This window comes from Lissotriton helveticus, chromosome 4_2, assembly GCF_964261635.1.
Source record: "Lissotriton helveticus chromosome 4_2, aLisHel1.1, whole genome shotgun sequence".
In the NCBI taxonomy this organism is placed as follows: domain Eukaryota; kingdom Metazoa; phylum Chordata; class Amphibia; order Caudata; family Salamandridae; genus Lissotriton; species Lissotriton helveticus.
The window spans coordinates 105,558,006-105,577,155 of NC_136064.1; the positions used below are offsets into that span (position 1 = coordinate 105,558,006).

Genomic DNA, 19,150 nt, shown 5'->3' on the forward strand with positions numbered 1-19,150 from the left:
TTTGGCACGTACCGTTTTGTCAGACCCCTTTTGGCTTAGTTTCAGTGGCCTCAGTTTTTCAGAGGGCGTTGAAAAATGCACTTCCTGGTGTTAGAGTATATCCGGTTGATATATTGATATTTGGATTGGATAACAGGGAGCATTATATAAGACTTTTAGATGTGTTGAGTAGACTTGACAATTTTAGGTTAACTGTCAAAATTGATAAATGCAAGTTTAGAAGAAGTTCTATTGATTATGTAGGTCATACGATTTCGGAGGGTGGTTTTCGCCGAAGGAAAATTTGGTTATTGCTATACAGAAAATGCCTTCTCCTACAAATAAAGAAGAACTAATGAGTTTTTTAGGAATGGCAGAATATTACAGTAAATGTATTCAGGAATTTGCCTCATTATGTGTTCGTATGAGGGCATTGTTGCGTTAGGGATGTGAGTATGTTTGGGAAGAAAATTGTGAACACAAATTTTCTATTCTTAAGGAGAAGTTAAGCTCAGCACCTAAGTTGAGTAGTGTTGACCCAGAGAAGAAATCTATCTTGATAACCGATGCCAGCCTGAAAGGCCTGGGAGCTGTTCTTCTGCAAAGAGGGCAGGGTCATGAGGAGATTATACTGTTTTTGTCAAGAAGTTTGAGAGGTGCTGAGTTGCGATACTCAGTGGTAGAGAGAGAAGCTCTTGCTGTTTACTGGTCGATAAAGAAACTGAAAAATCTGTTGTGGGGAGGTGTGTTTGAAGTTAGAACCGATCAGCCGTTGTGTGAACTTTTTAAGAAAAGGGGCATTGATGCTGTCTCTAGTAGGATGACTAAATGGGTTGTAGCTCTACAAGATTATAATTACGACATAAAGTATTTACCTGGTGTGGAAAATAAAGTGGCAGATGCTTTATCTTGTCTAGTTCTTAGAGACGATGTGTATCCTGATGATGAGTGTGAACAGGATGAAGAAACGGTTTGCGCTATCGAGGGAAGCATCATAGACAAAGAGAGATGGGAATAAGCCTTGTATGCAGACATTGATTTATTAAAAGTTCTAGAGTGTGTCAATACAGGTTGGAAAGCCAAACCCAAAGGCGACGAACATTTGGAAACATTTTGGCATGTGAGAGATCAACTGTCAGAACAGAGTGGTTTACTTGTCAGGGGGGTGAGGCTTATTCCTCCAAGTTTGATTAAGGAAGAGCTTATTTCATTGGCACATGTTGGACATCAGGGAATTTCAAAGACAAAGGAAAGATTAAGATTGTTTTATTGGTGGCCTGGGATTGATTTACAGGTAGAACAAAAGATTAGGGATTGTGTACAATGTGCTTTGAGTGAGAGAGGGGCCAAACCTAAGGTGCAACCCATGGTCATTAGGGACCGTCCTGATGGTCCATGGAAGGAGGTTGGACTAGACATAGTTAGTCCTATCCATTCGTCTGGTACAGAGTGGTATATACTTGTACTTGTTGATTTCTTTTCAAGGTGGCCAGAAATAGCCATCACTCGAGGAATTGAAACTAAACATATTAAAGTGTTTTTGGAGAAGCTCATTGCAAGAGAGGGCAAACCCAACACCATTCTTACGGATAACGGTGTCCAATTGGTCTCCAGGGAAATGGAAGAGTTCTTATCTAGACATGGTATTAAGCACAAGAAATCTTCATTATATCACCCAGAGATCAATGGAATGGTTGAGAGGTTTATTCGTGTGCTCAAAGAAACCATTGAAATGGCAAAGTCTGCAGGTTTGTATTGGCGTACAGAAATTTGGAAAACAGCTGAGGTTTATAGGATGTCTCCCCATGCTGTCACCAAAAGAACCCCGTTTGAGCTGTTTAGAGGTAGGTGTGCCAACACTTTGGTTACAACTACTTGGGTGAATGACATGCAACCAGATCGGCATGTTAAAAATGAAAAGAGTGACTGGAAGTTGGCTGAGTCCAAGAGAATTGAAACTAGTAAAAGGCTTCATGACATTAAGAAATGTGTAAAGAAAACAGCGGTGAAAGTTGGAGATTATGTTCTCATAAAAAATCCCTGCAAGAAACGGTCGTCTGAAGCATTTTTAAAACCCATTCAGGTTATTAAGATTTTCAACAATGTCATCAAGACTGCCGACCACCATATTTGGAATTTGAACAGAGTGGTGGTGGTTAGGACAGACTTTGTTTGTGATTCTAACAAGTCTTCTAAGTGAGTTGGATCAAACCTCAAATGTTCCTCATGCCATTCGAAAGTCTTCGAGAGTATCTTATTCTCCGAGTTACTTAAAAGATTTTGTTAAATAGATGCATTTATCTTTTTCTACTTTCCTCTTTTGTCATAGTTATTTTTCATTCTTATTTGGTTGTAATTTTATTTGAGTATGTTTATTTTGGTTGTTTATAAAGAAATGAGATGTGTGACATCTTAAGGTTCTGCACCTGTTGCCAGGTGCTAGAGAATGTTATGATGTAAGTCTGATCTGAGATCAGTTAGAGCCTGGCTTGGATCTTTGTAACAGCCTGTTTGTGGATGGGATCCTTTTCCTGGAATAAACTTGGTTTCTACTTTAATACTGAGTCATTGGGTTCTTACAAACAGCCCAGCCCGAACTGTCAGGCCAGGTTCTCCCTGGACTGGAAACAAACATCCTAGGACCGGTTTCGCGCTTTCAGCCCTCATCAGCTAGGATAGCTTGACTCCAGTGGCATGGAGAGCACGGGACTCACGTCTGAGCATACCCGTCCCACTCGGGGTGACCAATGCACAATGGATGAAACCAAGATCTTTGTGTCTGGGGGTGAATGTTGGCATTGTTCAGCATTTCCGGCCATCATTTGTTACTTTTACCACATTAGATGCAACAAATTGGCTCGTTATAAAATACCTTGAATGTAGAATCAGAAGATCCGATTCGCCGCAGCCATAATCTCCTCCAAACGAGAACCAGTATACGAAGCTTTTTAGAACATAGCTCCCCTCATTGAATGAGCCCAAAAGATGGAGACATCAATAACAGCTTCAGACAACAACCGTTTAATGCGAAAAGTCCCTGAAGAGACAGGGTGGAGAGGTTTCTGCAAGGAAATTACCAATTAACCTGCCACATCATTACACAATTCACAAGTACAATCCTCGTAACATTTTAAGCATTTCGCAAAACACTATTTCTGATGATGTGGATGTTAGACCTGGCATCATTGGCATGAGTCTCCCTTCCATTTTTTTATGGATTGCCTCCTCTGTTTTGATATGTTTTTGCTGGATTTATGCTTTGGGCACTGTGCCACTGCTAATCAGTGCCACAGGGCAAGTGCTCCCTATGTTAAATTGATGTACTAATTGGTTGTTCCATGATTGGGTCATTTGATTTGCTGTCTGCCACTAGTACAGTGCACCAGGGGTGCCCAGGGCTTGTAGATCAAATGCTGCTGGTGGGCTTGCAGTACTGGTTGTGCCACCTACAGAAGCAGCTTGTAAAGTATGTCTCAGGCCTGCCATTGCAAGGCCTGCGTGCAGTCTGTGGCTGCCATGTTGACTTGGCAAGTGCACCCACTTACCAGTCCCTGAGCCATCCCTTTGCTTCATATTAGACACCCCTATGGTAGGCCCAAGGGCAGGGTGCATTGTAAGTATAAGGTAGGACAAGCCCTGATGTGTGTGGCATGTCCTAATAGTGAGTTGCAGCCATTTGCGATGTTCACTATTGAAGGCTACCTGTTCTCCATAGGCTAGAATGGGCAGTTAGATTATTACATTCTTATAATCCTAACTGACTCAGGGAACATGGTAGAAATTCGAATTTAGTATGCCTGAACTCAGAATAATAAAATACATATTTTAGTAAAGTTGGTTTTAATATTCTGTGTTTTAAAATACCACTTTTAGAAAGTAGGTATTTTCTTGCCCAACTGTCCAGGCCTGCCTCTGCTAGGTTGTGTATTCCTTGTCTGGGTTTGTGATTGACAGGGCTGGGGAATTCCAGGAGACAGGCTGAGGCAGCCCGATGGTGAATAGAGAGATCTGCATGTAGATGGGAGGGAGGAGTTGCACCTGGGACCTGAATAGGGCTGGGCCTTCCCTCTACAATGCTGGCTCTACCTCCTGTGGCTTGTCTGATGTCTCTGCCCTGCACTGTGAAAGGAGAGAAGGAATCTTGTCAACAAAGTGCTCCAGAGCTGTGCCTTCCCTCCCCTGTGGGGCGGCTGAAGTCTCTGCCCTGCACAGTGAATGGAAGGAAGGAGTCCTGGACCAGGCAGAGGCCTCTCTGCCTTCAGAAATCAAAGAGAAAAGTAGTATCAATATTGGGACCCAGTCCCAAGAACTTTAGATCACTTCTGGGAAGCAGAAACCTTTTGCCAAGGAGAAGAACCAAAGGAATCTGCAGGAGTTGGACTGTCCCTCTGCCAGTGTGCTGTTTGCTGGGTTGGCCTGCAGAGGATTCTACATTGCCAAGGAAAGGAGAAGGAACTTTTTAAGGACTTTCATCATTTTCAGAATATTCTCCAAGAGCTTGAAGTGTGCTTGCCTCCTGCTAAAGTCTCAGGGACAAATGACTTCACATCCAGCTCCCCCTGTGAATTTCCTTGCTGGGAATTCTCTCTATAAACATTTGCGTGTCGCTGGGAGCTGAAAGCGCGACCCATCGAGAGGAAGCGTGTCGCCGCCGCAGCTGAAATCATTGCATCGCCGGAGAAGCGCGCTGCCGCCGCATCTCCAAGGAAGCGTGTGTTCATCGAAGCTGCCTGCTGTCACATCACCGGAGAAGCGTGACACCATCAAGAGAGTCACAATTGCATCACCGGAGAAGCGTGTAGCAGGGCCTGTCGCGGCTCCAAAGTACAGAGTCATTGCAAGGCTGCCAGGGCGTCATCGCATCGTCATCGCATTGTTGCGCCATCTTCTCACATCGAACCAGGATCATCGCATCTTGCGCATTGCACGGGGTCAGCGGGCCGAGAACCTTCACATCACCTCCACACCGGTAAGGATCACGACGCATCCCGTACTCTGCGCAAACATTGAGGCAGGACGCAACCTTCCACCCGGATCACGGAACCGACGCATCTTTTGTGAGCCTTTTGTTTACTTTGTGTTATACGTACTTTGAGAACTTTGATGCATTTACCATCAACTTGAACTAAGCAACTTTAATCATCTTTAAGCCAACTTTAAGTATAGTATTGTGGATTTTTGTCGTTTGTGGTCTTGTGTTAAGTCTATATAAAAAATACTTATTTTTATAAAATCTGTGTTGTGTCCATCTGTAGTGTTTTCACTGTATTACTGTGTATGTTCACAAATGCTTAACACACTGCCTCTGAGATAAGCCTGACTGCTCGTGCCAAGCTACCAAGGGGGTGAGCAGGGGTTATTTAGGAGTGTAATCCACATATCCTGACTTAGAAGTAAGGGTCCCTATTTGGACAAAGGTGAATACTATTGCCAACTAGAGACTCCCAAATCTAACAGTGGAAAAGTAGGATGACTCACGGATCAGGAATTAGTTTTAGTACGCGGAGAAATTAAAAAGTGACTCACAAAGGAGTAAATACTGTACCTGCCATATCCAAAAGACCCATCTGCAGGAAATAGGCACAGCAACAGAGTTTCGCCAACAGCTGCTTACACGAAAGGCCTTCATTCGTGGGCCAATCTCTGAGAAAACAAACTACAATATCTACATCCCATACTATGGAATATCTGAATTTTTGGTTGATGAACCAACTGAATACCGCTCAACAGTTTGGAAACAAGGGGATGTTCTCCCACAGGTTTACCATCCAGATGAGGATGGCTGGCCGATATGGCAGAATGGATGTTATTAACTGTTCTATATGCCAGATCCTGTGTCAAAACCTTCAATAGAAATGTAACAATCGTATGGATACCGGATCCCAGGGGATCCACTTTTCGTTCACCACACCAACGAATCCATGTATGCCAAGCTGATTCATAGCCTTTGTGCGTAGAGGGAGCCCAAGATCGAGACAGGAAAAGCATTGCGTCCTGTGGAACTCCCGGCACTTGCCAGCGTCTCCGGAAAGTGTCCAGGCCATGAGGGACAACATCCCCTACTTCACTACCAGGTGTGGTACCCCATCGGATCGAGAAGAAGACCCGGACACGAGCACAGTTGCACCGGAGGTGCACACCACAGGATTAAGGTCACAGAAAACCACAACTGCGCCTTACAATTGGGAGTAATTAAAATGATCTCTGTTCCGTGACGGCCAACTTCCTGGTTATTTTTACAAAATCTTCTGTTTTCTCTACCTTAGTAACCCTACGAATCAACATTCGGCTCCCTTTCCACAGCCTCTTAAGCCCCGCCTATGCACCCTCCGCGTTGTATGTTGTATTTTAACATTAAATGTCAGTGCGATTGTTGACTGTCTGGTGCAGGCCACCCCTGGGAGAGACCCCTCGCTCGAGGCAGTGAGAGGGGCAGACGCAGCCCGGGGACTCCTGCTCATCTCCGAGGAAGCAGCCACTATCCACTTCTTCTTATTTATTTTTCTATGCGTTTTTATTTATTTATTTATTTATTCAAAGTTTTATATAGCGCGAACAGGATCCTTACAGATATCAGAGCGCTTCACAAAGACAGGGAAGGGGCAGTAGGAGTCAACAGAGATAATGGGAACAGTATAATAGTCAATAACATGGTAATAACATGGATAATAAAAACATACATAAAACCAATCCATATACAATCAGGTAAGGAAGTAAGATAGGACAGCACAAGTCATTGATCCCACTACAGAGGTGTACAGGTGGATCAGTAAACCAACGTGTATCATATCTTGGTCGGTAGTAAGAGAGTAGCGTAGTAGTGCCCCCAACAAGTAGAGTATAGTGCCAGGGGATAGGGTGAGCAATGATACAAAGCTATGCAGAGACTGGGGAGGCACATTAGCGTGCAGTGGACACAGTCTGCGATTACAAAAGAAGGTATTTATGTGCATTTTCCTGGTTCTCAACTGTATTGTACTTGTACAAAATGGCGGGGGTTGGAAAAACAAGAATCTAAGGCCATAAATCACCTACTGTGCCCACGAGGTACCATCGGGATGAGTCTCCCTCACAGTGTGAGAAACGAAACTGATCTCACTGCTCACAAGCATGAAAATAAAAAGAGGACTAATGTCTGATCTCACTGCTCACAAAGCATGAAAATAAATAGAGGACTAATGTCTCTTCTCCCCCTACGTGGTGGCCATTTTGATACAGTCTCTCTCTCGGATCACCTTCTTGGCTAGTCATTCTTTTGCACCATATGTACTAAGAACTGGACTCCTTAGACTATCTCTAATTGTATTTGGCACTTTCTCCGTAACTGGTACACATGTCACCTTTCCTTCGCCTGTGATACAACGATCGCTACCTCATATCTAGCTAGGAGCTGGGCTTGCTCAAACGGAACCTGGAACCTCTCCTCCTTGCTCTCAAGCAATAACAACATAAAAGGACTAGCGTCTCCAGACCCCCTATCTGGCGGCCATTTTAGACTGACCTCTCTCTTTACTCAGCGGCCATCATGGACTAGTCATTGCCTTTTACTGCAGTTTCTAATTTTATTTTATCTTATTTTATTATTACTGGCTTCCTACATTGTATGCATTGCTATCACATTGCTATCGTATATTCTAGTGTTATATTTATCTTTATTTATCTTTATCTGTTATCTTTACTCAGTGGCCATCATGGACTAGTCATTGCCTTTTACTGCAGTTTCTAATTTTATTTTATCTTATTTTATTATTACGGGCCTCCTACATTGTATGCATTGTTATCACATTGCTATCGTATACTCTAGTGTTATATTTGTTATTGCTGCAATTTGTATGCACATTTATGGGATTCAGTAACTCATTAGTAGTTTAGCCCTATTCTAGCCTGTATTTTATATGCGGCAAGCTGCACATATCTCACCTCTATCCCCATCACTCACTGTCCGCTACCGCATTTATTTATTTGTTGGTTTTTCGATGTAAGCTACGTCACGATATTGCACTGATTATTACTACCTCATTCAATTCGCTCTGTCATGTAAGCTGCACCCAGCCACTTTCTAAGCCTAGACTGCACTGCTGTTACCTCGTACATTCTAATATGTAACTTGGCTTCCACCTAACCGGTCCTACCTCGCATAGTTGGTTACACGGTGTAAGCTGACTGCTACCTCGTATATAGGATACATTTGGTAAGATGCACCTACGCACTGGCTGCTCGGGGATCACACTGACTTCTACCTCTTATATCTTTGATCACCCACTAGTGTCTTCCTTGGCCCTGTAACTAGCGGCTGACAGTTTGTACTATCGCCCTATTCCCTACACCTAACACCACAGCCTCTCTAAAATGGAGCTCAACGGCAAGCACACTTTTAGAATTAACTACCCCTCCACTCCTCTCTCCAAAAATGCCACTAAACGTTTTAAACACAACTTCTTGAGGTCGCACCCTGAAACACCCTTTGCCGACACTTACTTCTCATCGGGCAATGGAGCCCTGAATACTGATATCATCTTCCACACCTCACGCAGAGCCCAATGGAGAAAAACTTTCCTATCCCTACTCACAGTCTCCACCACCAGGAAAACAGCTCATGGCCTAACTCTCACCATCACACCTTCCCACCTCTTCCCTGGCAGGTCTACCATTACTATATACAATAACGGGATTGTCCTAATCCAATCCACGGACAAGAACCTGGAATTACTAGACAACCTGTTCCCCAAGTTCAAAGAGCACCTCTCCAAGCTGCGGACCCCCACCCAGAACTCCGCCAGCACTATCACCCTTGACCTCACAGCCACCACCTACTACACCTCTACCCCCAGAACCCCAGTAAATGGCCCACCTGCTGTTAACGCCCCCCACTCCCCAAGGACAGTCACAAATATCTCCACCGCACATACTAGCAGCCCCTCTAACATGACCCTTCTTATCCCCACCCACACCCCCTCCATCCCTCTCCCCTCGGACAGAACATCCCCCACCCACAACACACCACCATCTGAACAAGCCACCGCCCAAAGTTTATCCACCCCCCCTCCCATCCCCCCCTCGACAGACACCTCTCCCTCCCCATCTCCCTCCCCACTCCCACCCACGAGTCTCTCACACCTGACACAACAACTCCCACCCACAACACGCCTACATCAGCACACACCTTCACTCGGAGTTTATCCACCCATCCCCCCCACGGCAGACACCTCTCCCTTCCCTGCTCCCTTCCCACTTCCACTCACAACTCTATCTCCCTCCCAACAAAAGATACAGAACATACCTACTGCCTGAAAGTAGCGCGGACTTTACCCGAAGGCGTCAGAGCGCTTCACAATAGGAACAGAACTGATACATGAGAACATTACAAGTGAACAAATTACAAAAGCAAACGTTACATTACATGAGGCAAAAGTGACAATCGTGAGGCAACAAAATACAAGAGGTAGCAAACCGTGCATTACAGGAGGAAAAAGTGACATGTGTGCAGGTTACAAAAGCGTACAAAGTACAATTAGAGGTACAATACTGCAATAAATGGAGGACACTCAAACACAAAAACAAACGTTACGTAGGCAATGGTGGCATTTGTGCAAGAATCGAAAGCAAACGAAAAGTAAGAGGTAGCAAACAGTGTGTTACAAGAGAAAAGTGACGTGTGCATATTATAAACGAGCACCAAACACAGGTAGAAGGATAATACTGCAATAAATGGCAGACTCTCAAACCACAAGAACACACTGGGAAGACACTTCCATAGTCATGTAAAGTAGATTTTTCTATAATGGAGGGTCTTCCTTCAGGTAATAGAGAGGGTGTGAATTAAGTTTGGAGGTGTCTTTGAAGGAGGAGAACTTTGAGGTCAGTTTTGAAGGCCTGGGAGGAGGTGGTGGTCTTCTCACAAACACAAAGTTTGAAACTAGGTGTTTCTGCAGCTAAGCACAATTCTCCCTAAGCTCTGCAAACATGGAGCTGTAAGCAGTTTTGCCGCTTTCTATTGCCTGGTTGTGCGCTGTCAGCGCTTCACGCGGAAGATATCATCAAATAATCCTCTTCCCCTGAGGACGGGAGAGAGAAGTAGAGGGGACAGTGGGAGGGGGCAGTGGGAGGGAGGCTGTGGGAGGGAGGCCATGGGAGGGGGCCATGGGAGGGGGCCATGGGAGGGGGCAGTGGGAGGGGGAAGAGGTAGCGGGGCAGTGGTAGGGGCAGTGGTGGGGGGAAGTAGAAGGGGGCAGTGGGAGGGAGGCTGTGGGAGGGAGGCCATGGGAGGGGGCCATGGGAGGGGGCCATGGGAGGGGGCAGTGGGAGGGGGCAGTGGGAGGGGGCAATAATAGTGGGGCAGTGGGAGGGGGCTGTGGGAGGGGGCTCTGGGAGGGGGCTGTGGGAGAGGACAGTAGGGGATTTAGTGGGAAGGGGCAGTGGGGGTTCAGTAGAGTGGGCTGTGGTAGCGGGGTAGTGGTAGGGGCAGTGGTGGGGGCAGTAGAAGGGGGTCAGTGGGAGGGACCAGTGGTAGGGGGCAGTGAGAGGAGGGCTGTGGGAGGAAGCAGTGGGAGGGGGGGCACGGGAGGGGGCTGTCGGAAAGGGCAGTGGGAGGGGGCGGTGGTAGAAGGGCAGTAGGAGGGGGCAGTGAGAGAGGGGCTGTGGTAGGGTGCTGTGGGAGGCATCAGTGGGAGAGGGCAGTGGGGGGTTCAGTGGGAAGGGGCAGTGGGGGTTCAGTAGAGGGGGCTGTGGGAGGGGTCAGTGGGAGAGGGCAGTGGGGGTTCAGTGGGTGGGGCCGCAGGAGGGGTCAGTAGGAGGGGGTCAGTGGGAGGGGGCAGTGGGGGGTTCAGTGTGAGGGGGCTGTGTGAGGGGGCTGTGCGAGGGGGCAAGGAGGGGCATTGTGAGGGGGCTGTGGGAGAGGTCAGTGGCCTGGGAGCTGTGGAGGAGCAGCGTGTCCACCACAGACAAGGACCTGGAGGCCAGCCGAATCAGAGAGTCTTGAAGCTTGGGGAGTGAAAAGACTGAGCCAACCAAGATTTAATAAAAATGTAAAATGCCAGGCCCCCCAGGGATCCACTGTCATTCTTTTATTTTACATCATTCAGTATCCAACCCTTTAGTAAACTGTTTTAAGTGAGGGGTTGTTTATCACAACTTCACATTTGAATCACCCAGGGCTTTAAGTGGGATGGAGAGAGGGGGTCTCTCAAAGGGGCGTGGCCAATGTAAATAAGGGCGTGACTTAAAACACATTAGAAAAAACTGCGTTAAGCATAGTGTGCCACCTGACTGGTATTATGCTGCTTTGTCAATGCATCCAGCTATATAATTCAACAATTAACATTATAATTACAATAAATCACACCTATTGGCTTTATCAATGCTTGTTAGTTAACCTCGGGCCGATCGCACATCCCCGTGATGGCGACGATACATTCGGATGTCTGCCCTATCAACTTTCGATTGTACTTTCTATTCCTACCATGGTAACCACGGGTAACGGGGAATCAGGGTTCGATTCCGGAGAGGGAGCCTGAAAAACGCTACCACATCCAAGGAAGGCAGCAGGCGCGCAAATTACCCACTCCCAAATCGGGGAGGTAGTGAGGAAAAATAACAATACAGGACTCTTTTTAAGCCCTTTAATTGGAACGAGTACACTTTAAATCCTTTAATGAGGATCCATTGGAGGGCAAGTCTGGTGTCAGTAGCAGCTGTAATTCCAGCTCCAATAGCGTATATTAAAGTTTCTGCAGGTAAAAAGCTCATAGTTGGATCTTGGGATCGAGCTGGCGGTCCGCAGTGAGGCGAGCTACCACCTGTCCCAGCCCCTGCCTCTCGGCGCCCCCTTGATGCTCTTGACTGAGTGTCCTGGGGGTCTGAAGCGTTTACTTTGAAAAAACTTGAGTGTTCAAAGCAGGCTGGTCGCCTCAATACTTCAGCTAGGAATAATGGAAAAGGACTCCGGTTCTATTTTGTTGGTTTTTGGAACTGGGGCCATGATTAAGAAGGACTGCCGAGGGCATTTGTATTGTGCCACTAGAGGTGAAATCCTTGGACCGACGCAAGACGAACCAAAGCGAAAACATTTGCCAAAAATGTTTTCATTAATCAAGAACGAAAGTCGAAGGTTCGAAGACGATCAAATACCGTTGTAGTTCCAACCATAAACGATGACAACTAGCGATCCGGCAGCGTTATACCCATAACCCGCCGAGCAGCTTCCGGGAAACCAAAGACTTTGGGTTCCGGGGGGGCATGGTTGCAAAGCTGAAACTTAAAGGAATTGACGGAAGGGCACCACTAGGAGTGGAGCCTGTGGCTTAATTTGACTCAACACGGGAAACCACACCCTGTCCGGACACGGAAAGGCTTGACAGAGCGATAGCTCTTTCTCGATTCTGTGGGTGGTGGTGCATGGCTGTTCTTAGTTGGTGGAGCGATTTGTCTAGTTAATTCCGATTACAAGCGAGACTCCTCCATGCTAACTAGTTACGCGACCCCCAGTTGTCGGCGTCTAACTTCTTAGATGGACAAGTGGCGTTCAGCCACACGAGATCGAAAAATAACAGGTCTGTGATGCCCTTAGATGTCCGAAGCTGCACGCGCGCTACACTGTATGGATCAGTGTGTGTCTACAGTTCACCAACAGGTGCGGGTAACCCGCTGAACCCCGTTTGTTATAGGGATTGGGGATTGCAATTTTTTCCCATGAACAAGGAATTCCCAGTAAGTGCGGGTCATAAGCTTGCGTTGATTAAGTCCCTAATCTTTGTACACACCGCCCGTCGCTACTACCAATTTGATGGTTAAGTGAGGTCCTCGGAACAGCCCCACTGAGGTCAGCAACGGCCCTGGCGGAGCGCCTAGAAGACTATCAAACTTGACTATCTAGAGGAAGTAAAAGTTGTAACAAGGTTTCCGTAGGTGAACCTGCGGAAGGATCATTAATGGCGGAGCAGCCCGAGTGACCGACGGCGCAGCCCGAAGCCCTTGGCTGCCTCCTGCAAGTACACACCGTAGGCAAAGGGCCTGTCCCTGCCCTGGCGCGTCCCGGCCGGTGGAGTGGTCCGTGGTCTCATGGGGTGCTCGCATAAGGACCAGGCCTTCGGTGGGCTTCTTCCACCGGGGAGGACCCGAACGACATGCAAGGGACCGGGAACAGGGGGTGGCCCTGTCCCCTGTCCCTCTCTGGGAGGGTCACAGCAGTAGACCCTCCCGAGATGGAACCCAAGCTCACCCGGCATGACCCCCAAGGTGGGGGGAAACCAAATGGCAGTGCATCATCAGGTTGGAAATACCCCCCCACCCTCGAAAGGCCCTGCAGCCGAATAGGCTCTCTGGCACCCATGTCCTGGCTCCACTGGGGTCCGGGCGAACAAAGAGTGGCCCTTCTTGTGAGGCAGGGTGGGCCTGGAAGAATTGGGGCCAAGGGCCTGCGAGTGGACCCCGGCTCCTCTCGGTGGGATGAAGGAATATAAAATCGATGTCATAAGGTTGGCCTGATATATCCAATATATTTTAGCATGCGGTCCTACACGAACCCCTTGTAAATATATTTCTACCATGTATACATCGAATAGCAAGAATCGGGCCTAGGATGAACGGACGCCATTATGGTGTTAGCTTTCGCACGTCTGTTTCGTTAGTTAGGAAAGCACGTGACATACTGCTGAGGGGAGAGCCTGAAAGGTTGGCCTGGGCTATGAACAGACGATTGATTCTAACTTAGGAAACACAAGGTCACATCTGTCTTTCTTGTAGGATGAACACATTCTTGTAGGCACCATGTCTGTACTCCCGTGCCCCAGAGTGAGAGGGAGGCACCTTTGCTGACCTACCCCCGGAATAACTTGAGCTAAGTTTCGAATCAATCAGTTGTGCCTTATATGGGTTTTCCTGTTAGCTTCATGAGAAACGATACTTTCCTTGTACGGGGTTTTCATGAGGTATGCTGAAAGTATATATGCACTGTCTTGTATGTAATCCAGCAGTCTCCTCTGCACACCTTTGAGAGCTGTGGGGAGAGGGAGGTTCCCCTATATAGGGCGCTTTTGCAAAATAAACGATTGAACCTTCTCCATTGCCGATTGACTTATTCTTGGTAAATAAGGTATATGGCCTATTGGTAAATATAGCTCTATGGTATATTTTTTTAGTACTTCAGTTGATGACTCCGCCGGGACTCTGCGATAGGGTTGTCCCCTCCTGTAAGCAGGAGAAGAGGGACGGGGAGGGGTTCTGGTCGAGGGGGTAGATTGAAAAAAGATCCTAATTGAGAAACCAGTTTGTGGTAGAAAAGGAAAATTCCACTCTCCGGCCCAGTGACCTTCCCAGCTGCTAAATAACCCTTCGCCGGAGTCCTTCGGGCTTAACCCGGGAACAGCTGACCGTGTTGGTCTATAAAAGAAGTCGGCAGTGGAAAACGCGCAATCAGACCTGAGTGCACCAGGTGAGTGAATTGTATTGTAAGTCCTTTGTGGATTTTGGAACGAGCACTTTTGAGAAGTGGCTCAAAAGAACAGTTAACTGAGTATGGAATGTAGTGGTTAGTGAACCACAGGGAATCTAGGGGTCTGACGTGGCTGCACGGGCAGATGCCCCACAGACTTGTTCGGTGATTAGTTGGGACAACATCGGACGCCTTAGTGTTGCACCGGGGGTGCATACTCGGCTGAATCCTCTTCGGAAAGGCCTGCAGGAGCAACTGGGTAAGCGCGGGGTCTGGGGTTGCGCCCATAACGCCCGGCCCAACCAGCACGTGACTGCGGGATAGTCTGTAAGAGGGTTCGTGGTGCGCCTGTCTGATGATCCCAGGGTAGTCTTTGGACTGCCTCTTTTGTGAATTCTTTTAGTGGTCTGGAATCTAGAGGGATCGATTCCCCGAACAGGAGTCGACGGGCTCTGTTCGAGTATAAGACATGTCGTATGGAATTGTGAATTCATAACCGGAGTACTCTTATCGATCGAAATGTATGCACTTTAAGTATGATTATGTGAATACAATGGTTTTGAGTTGAACAGTGAATGAATGTGTGGTGAGTGGACGTGTGTATGAGTGTGACTTCAGTCGGAATGGTATAATTTGTTGAATTCATAAAAATGTCATGTTTTAGTAAATTGTGTTTTGGATGCTGCCGTTGGAGAAGTGGATGGCTGGAAGAAAGACAGCCTGCTCCTCCGGAAGGTAGTCCTAGTTTTGATATGTATGTTAAACATGGTATTTCTCCCATTTTGTTTAATACACTGTGGCATAAATATACTAAAGACAATGCAGAATTACAATGGCCTTTAACTGGGTCTTTCGATGAAAGAAAAATTAATTATTTACAGAATAAATTGTTTTTACCAAGAAGCCGCCAGACTATGTTTGACTCCTTGACCTTATGGTTGAAGGAGGCAAAATGTTGGCGAATACGAGAAGAAAAATTGGGAAAGATTAAAACAGGACAGACTGTAACCCAAAAAGCAGTAGCATATGAAAAAGAAAAAGTAGAGAAGAATATTGAGCAATTGGATAGACAGTTCCGATTACAAACAGATAAATGTTATGTGACCCGAACCAAGGCAGAAGATTAAATAGAGGAATTATTAGAGGTTCGCCCTCCACCTCCATATGCCCCTCAAGGTTTGTACCCAGCTGTCCCAGTGGACCGGACAGGAAAGGCGGGAGCAGCGGTGCCTACAGTCGCTACTGCACCAGTAGCTATACACCCTCTGGCTCCATTGTCCGCCCCTCCTATCCTTCATTCAACTACCTCAGATTTGATTACTTTGATACCTGGGTCAGGTGCTGCCTCTCCCTAGTCCCCAGTATTTTTAACACCCCCAGCTAGAGGAATGACGGTCACCCCTATGGAAATGACCACTGCCTCTTCAGATGTCACGCCATGACGCCCTATGGGAGGGATGGAAGATCGACGAGTTTTTACTTGATCGTCCTTAGGAGATGAAGAAAGGCGGGCTGGGGTGATTCAGGCATCCCAATGAATGCGGAATCCAATTTATACTCTGGAAGACATTTGGAGTACTATGATAGATTTTGAACCAGTTACGCAACAATTAGCATTAGAACACATGGCAATAAGACTGATTTCCTTATGGGAGCAATGTTTTCAGGAAGGGCTGGCCCCCCAGATATTATGTGATATCAAAAATCGAGCTTTTAAGTTCGAATTACAGGTCGAAGAAGTATTTTAAAATGTCGAAACTTTGATACGATATCGGGACCGAATGAATAGTAAATGTCCGGATGTAGGGGCACAGTATCCCATGAGGGAAGTCCACACTCTTTTCCATCTAGAGATTCCTGAAGTGTTACATGGAGGGGGCCAGGTAACCAGACCACGTGTAGAGGTACGTTTCCAAGAACAGTGGGTCTATACCCCTTGGAAGCGGAGCGAGGTTCTTACCTTGAAAGCCCAACTCCCTGACCCTCGAAAAAACCCTACGGCTTATTATAAAGAATTGACAGAAGCCGCAAATTCAGCTGTTAAGACTTTGGCTGACATTGAGTTATTCTTTGGTCTTTTGATACCAGTAGATATATGGAGACAGGTGCATGATTCAGATCATGCTGCTGAACTTGGAGGGACCTGGGATCAGATTAAGACATGGGACAAAGATCGAAAACCGGGCGACAAGCCTAAAGACGAGATTTTAGCTATACCCGCTCGAATCATTACATATATGCAAACCCTTATTCCTCCACGAAAGGTGGATTGGTATAAGCTAACAGCCTGCAACCAAAAGAGGATGAAAATGTGTCTGATTTCTTTACTCGCTTTGAGAAAGTGTTTATTGACTTCAGTGGACAAGATTTGTCGACAGAAGGTGGCATACGATTATTTGTAAATAGATTTGTCACTAATTTGTTACCAGAAATAAAGACCCGTTTACAGGCTGCTGAAAGTACTTGGACCACTTCAACCCCCTCAGTTATTCTTAGCATGGCTCAGTATTATGAACATCGGGAAAATGAAAGCAAGGATAAGTCGGATAAAAAGGTTAAGGAGTTGAAAACCCGAGTACTGTTACAGCAAGTCAGCAGAGGGCAAAACGGTAGAAGGGGAGGAAGGGGCTCCTTCCCAAGAGGCGGAATGATGAGAGGAGGAGGTGGTCAGGGACCTAATATAGGGATTAATCAGTGTTCCAATTGTAGACAGGAGGAACACTGGCGAGCCCAGTGTCCATTATTGTATGGACGGGGTGGTTTTAATCGAGGACGAGGAAGAGGAGGTACTGATCGCAACAGTATGAGACGTGGTGACAGGTCCGGCGATGAATCAGGCAAGAACTATTTTGATGATTTTCCGGGAAGGCAATACTATAATGAGGATTATCGGGAAGATGGCTATGATGGAAATAACTATGCATGAGACAGCCACGGACAGAGCAGGGGCCACATATCAGTACCAGTTGACCAACAGGGACATCTGAGAAGTTTTTGGTGGATACTGGAGCAATTAATAGTTCTGTTGCTCATACATTGGTCCCAGGGGCTGCTATGTCTGGGCAAAATAACGTATCTGTGGGATTTTCAGGAATCCCCGTGGTAAGCCCCGTTTCGAAGCCACTTCCATTTACTATTGGCCCTGTTACTGTGGACTCACCATTTTTGCTTACTTCTAGTTGTGGCGAAAATCTGCTGGGATTGGATATACTAAAGAAGTTGTATGCTCGTACTTATTGTTCTCCTGATGGTGTGTATCTAACATTGCAGCCTCCTATTGAACGTATGTCCCAATGTTTAGTCAAAGATGCACCTCTCCCTCCTGAGTTTTTAGACATACCCCACACTCTTTGGGCAAAGGGGGACACGGATGTAGGATTGTTGAAAATACCCCCTGCATCCATAACGTTAAAACTGAATGCACATCTACAGCGTATTCCCCAATATCGAATTTCACCTGAAGGCGAGCAGGCTTTATTGCATGTCATCCATGATTTAATTAAGAAGGGAGTGGTAGAAGAAACGGCTGCAAACATTTGTAACAGCCCCATTTTACCGATTTTGAAAAAGGCCCCTTTAGATGGTGACCCTGATTATAAAGATACTTATAGTTTTGTAATTTACCTCAGAGAGGTTAATAAAATAGTGATTCCTCAATACCCTGTGGTCCCGGATATCACTGCTATCCTGACCATTATTCCCCCTACTGCCCAGTATTTTTCAGTAATAGATTTAAAGAATGCTTTCTTTAGTATGCCGATCCATCCTGACAGCCGTCATATTTTCGGATTCTCATTATCTGGCCAAAGCTTCAGATTTTGCGGCGCACCTCAAGGCTATACTGAAAGTCCTAGTATTTATAGCCAAGCCCTAAAAGCATTATTAGGTGAATTAGTCCTATCTCCTGGTAATGTTCTCGTCCAATATGTAGATGACATCCTAGTGGCATCAGATACGGCAGATGGTTGTAAGGAAGCCACTGTTAAATTGTTGCATCATTTGGCGGCTAATGGTAATAAAGTGTCCTTGTCCAAATTTCAGTATTGTCGACAGGAAGTGACCTACCTTGGTCATTTACTGTCGAAAGCGGGGAAAAGACTAACTCCTGAACGGATAACTGTTATTACTAACATGTCTGTGCCCCGTACTCAGCGTGATATTTGTGCTTTTCTAGGCATAACCTCTTACTGTCGCCAATGGATTCCTAATTTTCTCTTCTGGCTAAACCTTTGTTGCATTTGGTTACCAAAGATGTGCATGAACCCTTGCCCAGGACGGATGAATGTCAGGATTATTTTAATTCTTTAAAATCTGCTCTTTGCTCTGCACCCGTTTTGGGTACTCCGGACTACCGAAAACCTTTTGTACTTTATGTGCATGAGGTGGACGGTTGTTCTCTTTCAGTGTTAATCCAGAGTTTTGGCGGAAAGCAACGACCTTGTGCATATTTTTCAGCAGTATTGGATAATGTTGCCAGAGCCCTTCCTAGCTGTTTAAGGGCCACTGCTGCTGTGGCTGTGGCCATTCGACAGTCGGAGGGGATCGTTTTGAATACTGACCTCACAATGATGGTACCGCACGCTGTGGACATATTACTGAATCGAACAAAAACTCAGCACCTCACAAGTGCATGATTGACTGGTTATGAATTAACTCTATTTGCACCGCACATTAAAATTAAAAGATGTGCCACTCTAAATCCAGCCACGTTACTACCCCTCCCTTCAAGTGATCAAAAGGACG

The 19,150-nt window shown here is 46.3% G+C and overlaps 1 pseudogene; it reads left to right on the forward strand.

Annotated features, from left to right (window-relative positions):
- The first annotated feature begins 11,218 nt into the window (after nt 1-11,218).
- Nucleotides 11,219-12,905, forward strand: LOC144752341 (18S ribosomal RNA; annotated as a pseudogene).
- Nucleotides 12,906-19,150: the final 6,245 nt, after the last annotated feature.